The sequence below is a fragment of the Schistocerca nitens genome, chromosome 10 (genome assembly GCF_023898315.1).
Source record: "Schistocerca nitens isolate TAMUIC-IGC-003100 chromosome 10, iqSchNite1.1, whole genome shotgun sequence".
NCBI lineage: Eukaryota > Metazoa > Arthropoda > Insecta > Orthoptera > Acrididae > Schistocerca > Schistocerca nitens.
This window is the reverse complement of record NC_064623.1, coordinates 214879198-214897830: the sequence shown is the minus strand read 5'-3', so window position 1 is coordinate 214897830 and position 18633 is coordinate 214879198. Positions and strand designations below refer to the sequence as shown.

The 18633-nt window shown below is 37.4% G+C and overlaps 1 pseudogene; it reads left to right on the top strand.

The window, feature by feature from the left end:
• Positions 1–10562, top strand: part of LOC126210411 (tubulin alpha-1 chain-like) — a 300344-nt pseudogene extending 289782 nt beyond the window's left edge.
• Positions 10563–18633: the final 8071 nt, after the last annotated feature.

Genomic DNA, 18633 nt, shown 5'->3' with positions numbered 1-18633 from the left:
ATAAGATTCTTTAGGCTTTCAGCCTAATTTAAAGAACTGTTTCACGTAAGGCCTTTGGCATTTTAAAAATTTTAATGTTGTTGAATTTTAAGTGTCGGGCTTTCAGCCAATTTTGGATTCAAATTGTTTGCTCTGAAAATCTCAGATTCTTTGGGCCGTCAGCCTAAATAAAGAACTTTTGTAAGATAAGGCTTGCCTTTTAAATTTCTGATTATGCTTGCATTTTAGGTTATTGGCCTTCAGCCGTTTTTAAATTAAAGTGGCTTTCAGCCAGTAATTAAGTCCCAAAAATTAAAGCTGTGTGTTAAAAAAAATTCTTAAGGTTCTTGTAATGTTTTATCAAGTAAATAAAGTTGTATGTTCAAGTGTAACTGACAGCCGCTTATTTTGACCCCTTTCCACAATTTAAACTAACTGTCCTGTCCTGCAGGTTCAGCAGGGCGTCTCACCCTCAAAACATGTCACACAATAAATAAATAATACATTAGTTAACAAATTTTATAGCTGGTAGCAGTAGTTAAAAACCTTTACATAATTTTCACACCACTCAGCAACAGCTTTCTTTGGAATTGGAGTTACTACATTCTTCTTGAATTTGGAGGGTATTTCGCCTGTCTCATACATCTTGCGCATCAGATGGAAGAGTTCTGTCATGCCTGGCTCTCCCATGACTATAAGTAGTTCTGATGGAATGTTGTCTACTCCTGGGCCTTGTTTCAACTTAGATCTTTCAGAGCTCTGTCAAATTCTTCTCGCAGTATCCTATCTCTCATCTAATCTTCATCTACGTCCACTTCCCTTTCTATAATATTGCCTTTAAGTTCATCCCACTTGTATAGACCCTCCATATATTCCTTCTACCCATCCCTTCTTCGCTTAGGACTGGTTTTCCATTTGAGTTCTTCATAATCATACAGCTGCTTCTCTTTACCCCAAATCCCTCTTTAATTTTCCTGTAGGTGGTATCTATTTTTCCCCTATTGTAATATGTTTCTAAATCCTTACACTTGTCCTCTAGCCATTCTGCGCTTCCTGTAACTCTCAGTTTTTAAACATCTGTATTCCCTTTCTCCAGCTTCATTTGCTGCATTTTTAAATTTTCTCCTTTCATCAATTAAATTTAATTTCTAGTTGGCCTCATCTTTTTACCATTTAATTCTCTGCTGCCTTCGCTATTTCTTCTCTTAAAGCTACCCATTTGTTTACAACTGTATTCCTTTCCCCTATTCTCAAATGTTGCCTAACGCTCCCTCTGAAACTCTCAACAACCTCTGGTTCTCTCAACTTATTAAAGTTCCATCTCCTGAATTTCCAACTGTTTTGCAATTTCTTCAGTTCATTACCAATAAATTGTGGTCCAAGTCCACCCTTCCCCCTTGGACATGTCTTACAGTTTAAATTCTGGTTCCTAGATCTCTGTCTAACCATTATATATTCAATCAGAAACCTGCTGGTGTCTCTAGGTTTCAACCACATATGCAGGCTTTATTCTTAAACCAAGTGTTAGCAATGATTACATTATGTTATGTGCAACCAGGCTGGTTCCTCTTTCATTCCTTTCCCCCACCCCATATTCATCTACTATTTTTCTGTTATGGAATTTCAGTCCCTCATCCCAGTAAAATTTTCATCTCCTTTAACTATCTGAATAATTCCTTTAATGTCATAATACATTTCTTCAATTTTTTCATCATCTGCAGAGCTAGTTTGCATATAAACTTGTACTACTGTGGCAGGTGTGGGCTTCGCCTCTATCTTGGCTATGATAATGTGTTCACTATGTTCTTCATACTAGCTTACCCACATTCCTGTTTACTTATTTATTATTACACTCACTCCTTCATTATGCCTATTTGACTTTGTACTTATCACCTTGTACTCATCTGAGCAGATGCCTTGTTCCTCCTGCTGCCAAACTTCACTAATTCCCATTATATCTGACTTCAACCTATCCACTCCCCTTTAAGTTTCTAACCTACCTGACTGATTAAGGAACCTAAATTCCATACTCCAATCTGTAGAATGCCAGTTTTGTTTCTACTAATGACAACATCCTCCTGAGTAGCCCCCTCTGGAATATTTTACCCAAGAGGATGCTATCATCATTTAACCATGCGGTAGAGCTGCAAGTCCTCAGGAAAAATTACAGCTGCAGTTTGACCTTGCTTTCAGCCATTTGCAGTATCAGCACAGTGAGGCTGTTTTGGTTGATGTCGCAAGGCCAGAGCAGTCAATCATCCAGACTGTTGCCCGTGCAAGCACTGAACAGGCTGCTGCCCCTCTTCAGGAACCACATGTTTGTCTGGCCTCTCAATAAATACCCCTCTGTTGTGGTTGTACCTACAGTACAGCTATCTGTATCGCTGAGATACACAAGCAAGGTCCATGGTTCATAGGGAAGGGGGAGGGGTGTTTATTGTCTACAGAGGGGTTAATAATAAATTTACACTTTTAATAACAGGATAATACCACATCAAGTAGTCTTCGACTGACCATCTCCAGTTTCAATCAAATTTCATGTTGATGTGCCCTGTAGAGAAAACCTAAACTAGGCACAATTTGAGCTCAGATGCAAAAATTAAATGTTTTAGGATGGTTTCAGTGGTAGGCTAAGAAAAATGACAGCTCTATAGTGGTTTTGGCCAAATTTAAGATGGCTTAAAATTGAAGCTAGTAGTAATTGAAAATATAAAGGGGTACATAAAGTCTGGGAACACTTTCAATTATTGATTACACAAGAACCAAACACTGAACGGATGTCAACATATTGCATTTTGAGAAGAAACTCTGAAAGTTGTTTGTTTTTTTTAACATTCGATATGCAAACCATGAGTGACTGGCAGACGTCAATATGGTAATTGAATTCTTACCATACCCATTCAAGCATGTCTCCCATGTGCGCTCCACATTCTCTTCACTCACACTGGGACGTCCACTTCTCTTTTCCGGGCACAAGCAACCCGTCTTAATGAATTTGTTGTGCCAATGGTGAATGGCCTTCCTTGTTGGTGGCTTCTTACCACATTTGGTTCTAAACATCCATTGAACAGCTGAACCATACTGTTTTTGTCGAACTCAACACACAGAAAGTTCGCTCCGCACCTAAACTCGCCATGTTGGTGACTAGCGCTGACTATCGGCGATTTACTAAACTATGCTGTGGCGGTATACATGAAAAAAACGTTCAGGGTTTCTCTTCAAAATGACATATGTCTGATACCTGTACAATTTTTGGTTCTTGTGCAATAAATAATTCAAAGTGTTCCCAGACTTTATGTACACCCTGTATATTTGGGTCAGATGAATTTCTTTCTTTACACAACCATTTTTTTTTTAATTTCAGGGCTATAACATTCAGCTTTTTCATGCTACGTGAGGTCAGATTTGAGGAACAGTTGAACATGACAATTTTTCAACCATTTTGGGGCTTCAGTACTCTTTGTGCAAAGCATGTTGAGAGCCATTTAGCATGTTTGCAGATAAGTTAGTTGTTATCAATTTTACCAAACTGCAGCAGTTATTGTGAGTATTATAGAGGTTGTTAAAGTGTAAACATGCAATTAATTTATCAAATTTCTTTGCACTTTCATGCTATGCTACTAAATATTACCACTTGTTTTCTTACTTTTTTGTTGATTAGAAAGAGTGTTTCTTTACTAAAAAAAGTTTTGTTTGCTTTGAAGACTCTGTGGATAAAATTTATAAAATGATCTTCAAAGTTATAGAGTCAAATACACTGGTGTCAAAAATTAGAGCAGCAGACAGAAATTTTCCACAGCTGCATTCATTTTGCCACAAAACAGTATAAACAAGTGACAGTAGAGTAGAAACAATGTAAAGGATGCAGAATGTAAACAACTGCAACATGCATAATGGTAGACAAATATTTTTTTTGTTTTTTCCAGCTCAACGGATTTGCACACACATCCCCAAAACTGGTTAATGTGCTCGGTATGGGGTGTGACCACATCTGGCACCAATACAGGCCTGACAATGATGGGGGGCATGCTGCCTCACGTTGAGGCAATAATGCACATTCTCTATAATGCACATTCTCTCTTGAAGAGTGGTTGGTGAATTCTGATGTGACGCAAATCATCTCCCTAGTGCTTCCCAGACATGCTCTATAGGATTCAAACCGAAGAGTGAACAGGCCACACCATGCATACAATATTTTCCATTTCCAAGAAAACATCAACAACCCGTGCTCCATAAGGTCGAGCATTATTATCCATCAATAAGAAGTATGGGCCTACAGCACCTCGTGACAGCTGCAGGTTGACAATCTGTATGTTTATCACATGAATTAGACACAAGATTGAGAAATAGTGGTTTGTTGCTTTAATTTCGGACACCAGTGTATTTGTAAACTGTCATATGTAAGTTTCTATACCTATTTGTAATTTTCAGGTCCTGTAATGTTGTGGTTTTGCTGCTTTTTTAATATTTATGATATCTAATCATATTCATGAAATTATGACACATGGGAAATGTCCAAAAAGGAGAACAGACTACAATTCAACAATAAATGACTTGTATAAAATGAAACACATTCACGCACTGTTGATTCCAGATGCACACTGGCTGACGTATGCTGTGTTATAATTTTTAGTGGCAGTCTAATCGTTAGGGTGATAATTATTGATGCTGCCACCAGATGTGTCTGGAAACTGCTATGGGTGGATATGGCTAGCACGTGAAAAAGTACATTTGTACAAATAGGTTTTTTTCTAATTATAATCGTAAATTATTAACTTTTGAGTTCTTCCTTGCCAGTTTAGTTGTTGAGCCTACAATACAAGTACAACTTTCTTGTTTAGAAGGTAAACATAAGGTGTTGTATCAAAGGGTGTTTAAAATTATGGTGTGTACACAAATGAATCAAGATGTGGGCACTGACATAATCATCTCACACAACTGGTTGTTTGGAAAATTCAGAGTACCATCAGGCCTTTCTTATCGCTTAAGAAACTGGTGTATCACTAACTAGATTCCAACCTGATCAACAAAGATTGTTGATACCACATCAGATCCTGGTTATGACAATGAAACAGATTCAATGATCTGTTTCTAATATTAAGCCTTATTTCTTGCTCAGTTTGAGCCCTTACGAAAAATGACGAAGAGAAAAAAAAAGGGGGGGGGGGGCATCAAATTGGTTTATTTGCTTTTGATAAAACAAGAGCAGCTGCACTAATAAATAAAACAAAAATTATGTTCAATATGTCAGGATGAAGTCACAATAAACCTGTTGCTCTGTTATCCTCCTGAAAGGTTTTAACATGGTGATAAAGAAATGGAAACAGCAGAAAGAATCAACTGTACTTTCCCAAATCTTTGCCATTCTCCTCTAAAATTGTCAGAAAGTCTCAAAACAAGATTCAAAAGCCTACATAAAGAGCAAGATTAATCAGGTATAAAGTGAAATTTGTGGTCGGATTGCAGGATCTGATGGCTTTAAGCCACATACATTTTTCAGCAAAATTATAATAATCAGTAATGATATTCTTTTTTGTTATGATGACCTAAAGAGAGCTGAAATAAAAAAAAATGTGTTTCTTCATACTGAGATTAGTAAATGTTGACAGCTGCTACAAAATGTTGGTCAGTACCATGCTGTGGCTTCACAAGTCTTTTCTGATAACATAAAAACTATGGTTTTTAGCTTTCTTTGAGTAAGATGAGTTAGATTAGAAGTGTCTTACATGGGCTGTTAAGTGTAACAACAATAAAATTTTTGTAAGAGCTGTAAATCATAAGATTAATGAATACTTTGGGAATGCTTGACAGAAGTATTTTCAGGCTCATAATTTGAACCTTATCTGTAGCACCTCCAAAAAAAAAAAACACATTTTCAGTAGAAAAACACCTGCTCTCTCTTAATAAGTAGAAATAAAAAAATAGGTGGTGTTAATATTTACCAATTTTGAATCAAAATATGTAGAAACTTAATAAAACTGAACTGTTAAAACTGTGTTGAGCAAAAAAGGTGTGTATGTATCTCATACGTATATTTATATACATTCAGCACCAGATTCGGCACTTATGCCCACCAGATAGTTGTCCAAGGCTTCACTAGTTAACTGAAGCCTATAGGCAATTCTAAGTATGCAAGACCTCAAAAAATACTTCCATTTGAAGTGAAACTTTTGGACGATGCCCTAACATCTGTTTTTGCAGAGTTTATGTATTTAGACCCATGCCTGATTTTATAGTAGGGTGAAGTGGGGTAAGTGTAGCCACGTTTTGGCATAGTTCAACTTTGACACCAAATTGCCAAATTGTTATTGAAGATATGATTTTGAAATTTCTCATGCTTAAAGTTTGACTTACTGACTTTTAAACAATATACATTTTGTTTCTGAAAGAAAAAATTATACGGTCAAATATTTGTTTTCAAAATTTTGTGTTGTGAGGTTACACTTGCCCCAAGGTTCGGGGCAAGTGTAACCCCGCATTCTTGTACCCACACAGAGTATTGTAAAAAGAGACTTTGGGTAAGTGACCTGATTACCCAATTTTTACTGAATTTGAGGATTTTTAAATTATTAAAATACCTTAAATTTTACTCAAGATATGAACTTTTTTGCACTCGCCTCTTTGTATATTATGAAATAGACAGAAACTGTTAGGTAAACTAAAAAAAATAAGTGTTAGCCTAAACCATAAAACACTGAAACTGAATGCATCATAGATTTATTTTTGTTTTAGGCCAGGTATTTATTAGTTTAAATTCTACAAAAGTAATATTTTTTTCTTTAGTAGGCAATTTGACAAAAATAATAAAATATCTAGTCTCAAGATAAAAGAAAAAAATCACTTTATAAGTTCACTTTCTATTATTTTTCACGGTAATTGAAGTAAAGTTGTTGGCAATTTGTGTTTAATGCTAAACTGCCCTAATTCAACTTATTATATTCACACTTAGGCCCTAACTGTTATTTAGTCACTGAATGCTGTATGAATCAAATGTAACACCAAATGTCAGGTCTCCCTTGTGACCCAAAGTAGGCGAAGGCAGCACTGAAATGACATTAGAGGAGGAAACTTGCGTCTCATCTCTTCTATCAGGCCAATAGAATGTGGTGCCATGCTTTCTTATTTTTGGATCTGAGGAAAATCACTTCTGGATCTCCTAAATCAATAATTTTGGTAACTTGGCCAATAAAATGAACTTTCTTACATTTTGTTGTAAAAGCTACCAGAACATACTTTTCCAACTGTAATTTTATCTTTGGCTTCAAAAAAGTTTGCCTCTTTTTCTTCACAGCTTATCATTTCTTTCCTGAGATCATCCAGTGTTATCTTCATCACTACTTATTAAAGATAGGCCTCCTTCAGTTTCACTTTCTTCACTTGTTGATTAAACTTCCAGTCTTTTTTCTTGTTACCCACGTGCGCAGTCGGGGATTTCTTTTTCCACAACATTCTGAGATGCCATTTTGGATAAAGTAACAGCACTTTGTTTGGAAGATTTACTTTTCATTACCAACCCCTTTTGTATGCCGATAATGCTTTTTTTTTTTGCTTCTTATTATTCTTGTTTCCTTTAAAATCTTTTTCTTTATAGATGGCATCTTGAAAAGTGATAACTTCAGCTCCTGGTGCAATCCTTTTCTTCTTTGTTTTACCAGTGGGACTACACTGTTGGACTGTTTCCAATAATAACCTTTCAAATGACAAATCATAAGTTCCAGAACATAATGAAACATTGGTTAGCTTGGGAATGATTGAGAAAGAACTCTGATACTGAGAGAACTACAGGGCTCAGTAGATGTAGGCCTATAAAATTCTGGAGGTTGTTCAGCTGGAAGCTTCCCAAAAATCTGAGTACTTTCTGTTAGAGTCGTAGTTTCCACACAGTCTATGGCTGCATTATCGTGAGCTGGCAATGGATTTGTTTCTGCCAAAGATTTGGTATGAGCTACATATCTTTTATATGCCTCGGGATCATCTTTAGTTTTATCAATTACTTCTCTACTGTAAGGGAATATTCCTGCTTTTTGAAAACCACTTTTCACAAATTCAGATGGTGTTTCATTCCATACAGCATTGAGGAGATTGGAACAGTCACGTTTGCTCATTTTTACTCCTTGATGATGTCTCTGGTGATGAGTTAACTTATGGTCCCAGGTAGATTTCACACACAGGAAGGTCAGTTTAGTTGATCTAGTGTGATGGCAAAAACAGGGTTATGGCTTAAATAAATGTTCCGGTAAGTTTGTTTGGGGCAAGTGTAACCCCCCCCTCCCCCCCCCCTCCCCCCGGTTACACTTGCCCCAGCCGATTGGTTACACTTGCCCCGCATGGGAAAAAGTTAGGGTAAGTGTAACCATGCCTGGCATATCAAGAGCTTGATCAGTAGAGTAAAACGAATCTCATATTTGAAATTATCATGCAAAAGTTAGTTTGTAACCAAAAAATTGTGCAGTTATCTTTAAAACTGCGAGAATGACGGACCACCAAATTCTGAGCATGTCACTCTCTCGCAGAGTGAAAATGTAGACGTCAATTCAACTCCAAAAATTAATTACCAATTTGTCAGATTTGACAACTTATGGTTAAATATAACAAAGAAAGTAGTAAATTAACATGTGTGATAGGTCAGAGGTAAAAATACAGCTTTAAGGCACCATAAGCCGTGGTTACACTAACCCCATGGTTACACTTACCCCACTTCACCCTATTGGTCCCTCTTTAATTCCATGCAATGGCATGTTAGCTCTGCAACCACGAAAATAAGCAAGGTGGCAGCTGTTCCCCCAGTCACAGCATAAGACATGGGGTAGTTGGTATTCTACAGCACAGTGTAAATGAATTGATCTTAATGGTTTTTCCTGAATTAACCTAATGTGTGTCCTGTCCTGTAGTCTGCTTGGCTGGCATGCAAACTAAGCAGCCGCTTCATTCGTTTTTGTATTTGTAGTTGCCTATTATGAAAATGTACACTTTCAGTTGTCACTGGAAATGGTTTGCAGATTTAGTTGTTGGTGACAGCGTATGTTGTATCTGCTGGTAAAAAATGGTGCGATGGTTTCTAATCTATGTTTTATGCATTTAAATTGCTTCAGTGGTGTTCCAAATATCTCATCTGCAATTCATTTTTTCCATTGCAGATGAGGTGCGTACTGGTACCTACAGGCAACTGTTCCACCCTGAGCAGCTGATTACTGGCAAGGAAGATGCTGCAAACAATTATGCCTGTGATCACTATACAATTGGAAAGGAAATAGTGGATCTTGTGCTGGATCGTATTCGCAAGCTTGCTGACCAATGTACTGGGCTTCAGGGATTCCTGATCTTCCATTCCTTTGGGGGTGGTACTGGTTCAGGCTTTACTTCACTCTTGATGGAACGTCTGTCTGTGGATTATGGCAAAAAAAGCAAACTGGAATTTGCTATTTACCCAGCTCCTCAGGTACGTTAGTTTTGTGAAACCCTGTATGTTGCCTAAAATATTGGAAGTTGTGTGTGCTTTCTATAACTAAAGTATGGTGTTAAATTCTCAGGTCTCAACAGCAGTTGTGGAGCCATACAACTCCATCCTTACCACCCACACCACTTTGGAACATTCAGACTGTGCTTTCATGTGTGATAATGAAGCTATCTATGACATTTGCCGCCTAAATTTGGACATTGAACGGCCGACTTACACCAATCTGAACAGGCTGATTGGCCAGATTGTATCCTCAATCACGGCATCTCTTCGCTTTGATGGAGCTCTTAATGTGGACTTCACAGAATTCCAGACCAACTTGGTTCCCTACCCTCGTATCCATTTCCCACTTGTTACTTATGCTCCTGTAATCTCTGCAGAAAAGGCTTACCATGAGCAACTTTCTGTGGCAGAAATAACCAATGCTTGTTTTGAACCTGCCAACCAGATGGTGAAATGTGATCCAAGACACGGAAAGTACATGGCATGTTGTATGCTGTACAGAGGAGATGTTGTGCCGAAGGATGTAAATGCTGCCATTGCAACAATTAAGACAAAGCGAACCATCCAGTTTGTGGATTGGTGTCCAACTGGCTTCAAGGTATGTGTGGTTATATTACTATCTGTGATTTCGCTGCTAATTGACGTTTTATGGGGCAGAACGAAAATATTGTGTGTATTTACTAAACCTTTCTGTTACTTGTTACAGGTGGGACTAAATTACCAACCTCCTACTGTGGTACCTGGTGGTGATCTTGCAAAGGTTCAGCGTGCTGTTTGCATGCTGTCGAATACAACTGCAATTGCAGGGGCCTGACCACAAGTTTGATTTGATGTATGCCAAGAGAGCGTTTGTCCATTGGTATGTCGGTGAGGGTATGGAGGAAGGAGAGTTCTCAAAAGCCCGTGAAGATCTGGCTGCCCTTGAAAAGGATTACGAAGAAGTTGGTATGGATTCTATTGAAGGAGAAGGTGAAGGAGCTGAAGAGTACTAAGTTTGACAGATGGAAAATGCCATTTTCTGATTTGTTTGTGATGTCATTTAAGTTGTGATTTGATGTTCAGATTTTTTTACAGTTGAAAGATACTTGCTCATTCCACTTTTTGTGTAATAAAATTTGTTTTAGCATAAGTTGTGTAATGGTTATTTCAGAAATCCCGAGTGAATTAGCAGTTAAATCTACAAATTGACAAATTGTTAAAACTGTGTATTGCTGGTATGCTTGATAGCCTTCTGGTGTGATAACTTAACCAATTCTGGGAGTTGGTGACAGATTATTTTTTGTAGAGTTTGATTACAAGGAACCATTGCAATGAATGACTATTCAGCTTAATGAAAACTCGTTCTCGGGAGTATACTAAACTTTCAACCTTCAGTGATGCTGTAAATGGGACATCTTAACAGTATACTAGTAAATTTCTATATAAGGACAAATTTCTTTCATACTCCACTTAGTGTTGGAATAGACTTCAGCTCACATTTAGTCTGTATGGTGTACTAAAGATGGAACACTTAGGGCACTGACAGAAAAGAATGCTTTCTTAGGTTTGTAAGATTTCCACTGTCTGGCAGGTAAGTGTTTTGCCTCTGATGGCTTCTGAGAGATAGAAAATTTTAACTATTGTAAAAAAAAGCAAATGCTTAATTGTTGCACATTGGTCAGGGACACACAATAATGGCTTGTTACTTCAGATTGAACTGATAGGTGGGTGTACAAATGAGAAATTTGTAGCAGAACCTCACTATTTTACTGGAGTAAAATTTTGAACTAATGATCAGTTGGGTGTTTGTATTTTTTCAGAATGTGAGTTGGGATGGAGTAGTATTCTGACAAAAGGATTAAGTTTTTGTGTGTAAATACTTAAAATTTACTAGATGCCTCTGTCACAGTCTAATATATACAGTCGCGACACTCGCTGCTGTGAAAGTTGTTACCATTTGACAGTTCAAATGACACTAGCGGCCAGAAAGCTCGCCTTCCTCTGACGGCAGATGCAACATTAAAATGTTTGTTTTTTCATTCGTTTTGTACTTTATTTACAAAATAGTTAGTATATTTTTGCGTCACAGGTGTTAGAACAGCGAGTCGTAAATGATCATGAAATATAAGTAAACAGAGCACGAGCTATTGAATGAAGTGACATAAGCTGCAACATTTTCTGGAAGAAATAATTAAGAAGTAGCATACAATCACACTTATTCCACTGAAAGTAAGAGAATACACACTGTATATCCCACATATGAAGTATATAGATGCTCTTCCTTGTGTAAAAATGAAGCGACACATCACTTCTCATTACGTTCTGCTTTGCAGGAAGCCTGCTTCCAAAAGTACAATTTCCATCTTATTCTTTGTGGTGTCAGGCTATCCCAATAAAAAGCATGACTGTTTTAAAACTCTATTATATCCCATTGATACATTTAACGAAAATTACGTGAGTGAGTCAGTCCTAACACTTTACCAACTAAAATGAGCGAACTTCATCACTTTATTTCATCTCTTGCTCCTACAGACTAAGTAGAAGAGCATTACCTTCACAAACAGTCTTAACAGCAGCTTGGTTTCAGCACTGCACCCAGGTGGAAAATTGGGGATTTCCATCATGTTCACAAAGAAAGCACCACAATTACTTATGATGAGCATATTCATCAAAAGTAGAAGTCATCTTAGTCTCACAAAAAGTTAAAAATTCTTTGACATCTTCTGTACAAATAGGCTTCCAAAGTTGCCTTCATAGCTTTTAAAATGACAAACTTTGTCTAACATCTAAGTCTTGGCTGTCATCTAAAAGTACTGTCCTACATTTTTAACAGTCATGGATTGTATGCAATTTCTTCAATACATAACCACACACATATCTCGTGCTGTTTGCCTCTGAGGTCTGTACAAATTTCCATGACTATCCATAGCTTCTGTGTCTTTAATATTTCCAAATGTCTTGAGGCACTTGTAATGCAGTTCCTTAAGGATACAGGCACTTTAACACTATATGCATTAAATATGTCAAAAATATCGTTTACTTTTCGGTAAAAATCTGCAGTAGCAGATGATGTGGTGTCACAAGTAACAAGTGTCTCAATTCCTGCTGCTACTATTTGACTCAACACACGAACTGCAGTGCTTACCTCGTTTTGAAAATGCTGGCAGTTGGACAGCTGTTTTGGTGAGCTTGGGGGTCAACTTGTACTTCCTTTCACAATGTGCAACTGACAAATGTCCTTCCATGAAGCAGTGCCAACCCATCCTTCATCTGTTGTGCGGATAATGTTATACCTGAATAAATTATTACATATGATTTTTATCAAGTGTGTGGTGTCATAAAAGAGATCTTACTCACTTCGTGTACTAAGCATGGATTAACTGGTGTGATACCCAGTCTGCCTCCACTCCACAAAATTCGAGCCTTGGTCAGTCACACGTTTTTACAACCAAACCAATCGCTGTGAGTTTGACAACTTCAGAAAATATACACATCAGATGGGTGGCTCCTACTGGTCCTTTGGAGAAATAATATACTAATAGCTGTTTAAAATTTGAGAAGATGCCATTAATCATTATAACTAATGCAGTATTGGCAACCACAGATATACGTATGAAACCCATGTCTTGAAATCCAATAACACGATCCTTAGAGCTGTCATATATCAAATTTTCCATTAATGACATCTCGTCCATAGACAAATTAAGTTATATCAGTTTCTGGTAACTGCTGCACTTTCTGCTTTAAAAGATGAAATATGTTATTTATCCCACAATTTAATTGTATATCTTCCACATGCCTTTTAAGGTACATACTGATGGAAGGCTAAAACAGTGTGATAAAAAACTGTATGCCTGAGTACTATATTACAACAAATTAAGTGCAAATAATTGTTTCATCTTTCCATCTCATACCACGTTTTCCATTCAGTGGTATACTGATTTGGCTTATCAATAAATCGATAGCATCTTTTTCAAGTACTTGGAACCAATACTTTTTAAAATGAGCTTGTGCTTTTGTACTTCTGTCCTGTGACGTTGTGGTTGCAGTTTACTCTTACGATGGGCACTTTCCTTGTCACGTAGTAGTTTTGTACGAAGTCTAATGACTTGCACGTTTTTACACTTCACACGATTTTCCAACGCGCAAATAATTTCACGTAATCTATGCATTTCATCTTCAAAAGATGGTCTGTATTGCAGCTTCCGTTGTTATTTTATGTGTGTCTCGAGTAGGAACACCTGTGGTAGCTGTTTCTTCTGTCAGGAGACAGTCTTATTGTTTTTGCAGTAACACTTTCACGTTTGTATGGCAATTTTCTCTTCGTCACTAGTTGTGGCTTATTCGGCTTGTCAAATAACATGGGAATTGCATTCCATAACGTCTTCTTTTCCGCACTCATGAACTGGTTTGACTTGAAACGTAAAGCACAAAACTTCACGTTATTGAGCAAATAAGAGACATCTTTTCGCAACAGGTCCTGTCTTCTACTATTTATTAACCATTTCTTGCTCCTGAAAAGAGAAACAAATGCAGTAATTCGATACAGTTTAGAAAAAAATCATAAATAAAGAGCGGTCTAATGTGATGTTTCATACCTCTCAGGGTCCTTAGGAAACCTGAAGAATGACAAATGTGGTGTCTTCCTCCTATTATTACTGCAATCGATTGCGCAACATATGCTGCCTTTCATCAAAACCGTGTTAAAAATGAATATAAACGATACTGTTTACATATACTGAATACCGTATTCAGCAGCGTAGATTCTCCACCGCTCGGGGCACTGTTGTTGCGGTGTATAAAAAAAATCAGCGAGTGTGTCGCGACTGTATATATGAGACTGTGCCTCTGTCACGATTAGATAATGCAAACCTATATTGTACAGGGAGTGGTGTGTTTGTGTTAATGTTAACTTGCATGTGCATTGTTGGATGTTGCACAGGTGGGCTCATGTCCAGAGGAGAGGGGCACTGCTATGGCTGGCAGTGGCCTTGTGGTGGTCAGTGTCTAAATGCTATCAGTTGTTCTCAGTATTTTGTAGATAATATTGTGGAGGACTTTGTGTAAAATCTGTTAAGGCACGGGTTACATTATGATGGTTTCAGAAAATAATTATATAGTCTTCAGTTGCTAACAAAGTAAAATTAGGGTGAAACTTCTCAATTCAAAAATAAGAAACCAACTTCAAAAGGGTGTCTGCATCTGTAGTTGAGGTACTGATGTAGATGTCTGTTGTTTGGAGGATTTGGGGGTGAGGTTCTTGGTGCAGCCAAGGATTTTTTGGCAAGCAGTGGTGTGCTAACATGGCTCTCCATACTGCATCTGCTTCACTAAGGCAGGTGATGACATGGTGGCAAGTAAACATCCTTTGGGCCTTAAAAGCCTTGGTAAGGAGCTAGATTTGAGAAGTGAACCAAAACAACATTTTAAATCTGTTATTGAAGATATTCAGGTTCAGCTGATCAGTCGAGTTTAAATTTAGTATTAAATTTGTAGTGTCAGAATTGTTCACATGGCCATGTAATGTAGCTGTCAAATGCCAAATGGAAAAAAAGTTGAGGGCACTCAACTACTCATCCATATGCATTTGCTGTGCTTTAGTCTCCAGCATAATGTGTCTTGTAATACTTACACTCCATTATGTGAATTGTCTCAGTGGTAGTGTGGAGAGTGTGTGCTCGATTAGATTAGATTAATACTTGTTCCATAGATCATGAATACGACACTTCGTAATGATGTGGAACGTGCCGGTTAATAAAAGATGTCTGTACAAGATATTACATTACACAAAATATTGCATGACACTGATTATTTTTTTATTTTTTTTATTCCCCCCCCCCCCCCCCCCCCCTTAATTTATATCTAAAAATTCAGCCAATGAGTAGGAGGAGTTGTCATCTAGAAATTCTTTTAACTTATTTTTAAATGTTAGTTGGCTATCTGTCAGGCTTTTGATGCTGTTTGGTTGGTGACCAAAGACTTTTGTGGCAGCATAATTTACCCCTTTCTGTGCCAAAGTCAGATTTAACCCTGCATAGTGAAGTAACCCTTTCTCCTGGTGTTATAGCTATGCACACTGCTATTACTTTTGAACTGGGCTGGATTATTAACAACAAATTTCATAAGTGAATATATATACTGTGAGGATCCCTAGATCCTTAAATAGATGTCTGCAGGATGACCGTGGGTGGGCTCCAGCAATTATTCTGATTACACGTTTTTGAGCAATGAATATTTTTCTACTCAACGATGAATTACCCCAGAATATGATGCCATACGAAAGCAGTGAATGAAAGTAGGCATAGTAAGCTAATTTACTGAGATTCTTATCACCAAAATTTGCAATAACCCTAATAGCATACGTAGCTGAACTCAGACGTTTCAGCAGACCATCAATGTGTTGCTTCCAGTTTAACCTCTCATCAATGGACACACCTAAAATTTTTGAAAATTCTCCCTTAGCTACAGATTTCTGTTCAAAGTCTCTATTTATTACTGGAGTTGTGCCATTTACTGTACGGAACTGTATATACTGTGTTTTATCAAAATTTAAAGAGAGTCCGTTTGCTGAGAACCACTGAATAATTTTGTGAAAAACATCATTTACAATTACATCACTTAGTTCTTGGTTTTTGGATGTTATTACTATACTTGTATCATCAGCAAAATGAACTAACTTTGCATATTCATCAATGTGGAATGGTAAGTCATTAATGTATATCAAGAACAGTAAAGGACCTAAGACCGAACCCTGTGAGACCCCGTACTTGCGTAAAACACAGATGCCCAGAGACAATGTGCGCATCCCAGAGTGCCTCTGAGAGCTACAACACCAAGAAGAATCACTTCTCGGCTTTTGACAAGATCAGTGTGTAGGTTTTTATTTAAATTCAAAAAACGTAATGTACAAAATGAACTCTTTATTACTCTCAAACATTACAATAATAAAACATAACATCTCCTTGTACAGCACGATCATTACCTACAATGCCAGGCGAACACAATGAGACTTGTGAATGTTGAACAAGAAATACTTGTGAATGTGAATCTTGATCATAAAATGCGTATGAAAATGATTTATGCTCTTTAAGTACAGATAATGTTGTGTTATATCAAGAGTGCAAATTGAGAAAAGTTTGTGATTGTAAGCTTCCTCATTCAGCTCATGTCACTGCGGAATATTTGCTAAATTGGAATTCTATGGAAGCAGCCTCATATGTACCTCCCATGGCTGCTGTTAACAGTATGCAATAGTAGGCATATGTACATTTACGCTGTTGCTGTTACATTAGTAGTGTCATATGGAAGCTCATTGTGAAGATCATTAAGAGATTTAAAATGAGTGAAGTTGCACATTAACTGACAGAAGCAATCATTGGAGGATACCTCTGTAAAGTATACGGATTATGGCTAAAGCTAATCTACTAATGGTAATCATGGGAATTACATGTAGAGTTATTTGTATGTTAAGTGAAAAGTAGTGAATTTGAAAAATTCCAGTGTTTGTTTACTGGCACTAATTTTTTATAATACTTGTAAGCATTCACAAACTTTGCAGATAACAGATTTAAAAAGAAAATTTTAAAATATTTTAATATATGAACAAAAGTTTCTGGTAAATTAGAAGGAACGCCACTAAAATTCGATCTGCTGCTTCCTCAGTTACATATTATACTTGCTGCTCGTTTTCTATTTCTAGCTTGTTCTTAACTTCATTGTTACTTTTCAAAAACATTACTGTATGTCTTGCAGATTAACCATGAACATTGCTACTAGTATTTTTCCAGTCCTTGACTACATAACCCCATAATTTTTAATAGGGGCGGAGTATAAGGCATGTTTGTACTTTCATTGTGAATTTGTGGAGGTTCTCAATTTTTTTGCTTTACGGGTGGGCAGTTGTTGAACAGTTTTTTGCCAGATTGAGATGCATACACTAAGCAGATTCAGAAGGATGTAGGTTGCAGTAGGTACTGGGAGATGAAGAAGCTAGCACAGGATAGAGTAGCATGGAGAGCTGCATCAAACCAGTCTCAGGACTGAAGACCACAACAACAACATAATATAGAATACATGACAGTTGAATTGAAATGGATCTTTTTTGGGAACCGAAACAATAGCTAAGTGTAAATTTGGGCTTGCATCCAGTGTGTCTTTGAGCCTATTGTCCAATGATTAGTATTATCAGCAGTGTCACTGAAATGTATGGGTGCCTCAGATGATCACCATGGGTTTGTGAAAGGCCTTATTCCTGATAGCGTTTTTGTTACACAACACGTGAACAAAGATGAAGACACACGTTCTGCCCTACACCATTTATGGACTGTAAACTGTAGAAATTTTGGAACGTTCCAGAATATCCTTGTATCCAAACGAGAAATTAGTTTTTGTGGAGCTGCAGCCAGTGATAAAATTGAGTCATTTTGATGCAAAAGTAATGGAGTCAAACTACCTCTTATATGGCACTGACAGGATGACTGAACATTAATTACGTTTAGGATTCAAAATTCCAAGTATTGCTCAAGGCAGGTGCACTCAACACCTATTCAACAGTAGAGCAGTGGGCAATGTGACAACCGTTACAACTGTTGTTGTTGTGGTCTTCAGTCCTGAGACTGGTTTGAAGCAGCTCTCCATGCTACTCTATCCTGTGCAAGCTTCTTCATCTCCCAGTACCTACTGCAACCTACATCCTTCTGAATCTGCTTAGTGTATTGATCTCTTGGTCTCCCTCTACAATTTTTACCCTCCACGCTGCCCTCCAATGCTAAATTTGTGATCCCTTGATGCCTCAAAACATGTCCTACCAACCAATCCCTTCTTCTAGTCAAGTTGTGCCACAAACTTCTCTTCTCCTCAATCCTATTCAATACCTCCTCATTAGTTACGTGATCTACCCACCTTATCTTCAGCATTCTTCTGTAGCACCACATTTCGAAAGCTTCTATTCTCTTCTTGTCCAAACTAGTTATCGTCCATGTCTCACTTCCATACATGGCTACACTCCATACAAATACTTTCAGAAACGACTTCCTGACACCTAAATCTATATTCGATGTTAACAAATTTCTCTTCTTGAGAAACGCTTTCCTTGCCATTGCCAGTCTACATTTTATATCCTCTCTACTTCGACCATCATCAGTTATTTTGCTCCCCAAATAGCAAAACTCCTTTACTACTTTAAGTGTCTCATTTCCTAATCTAATTCCCTCAGC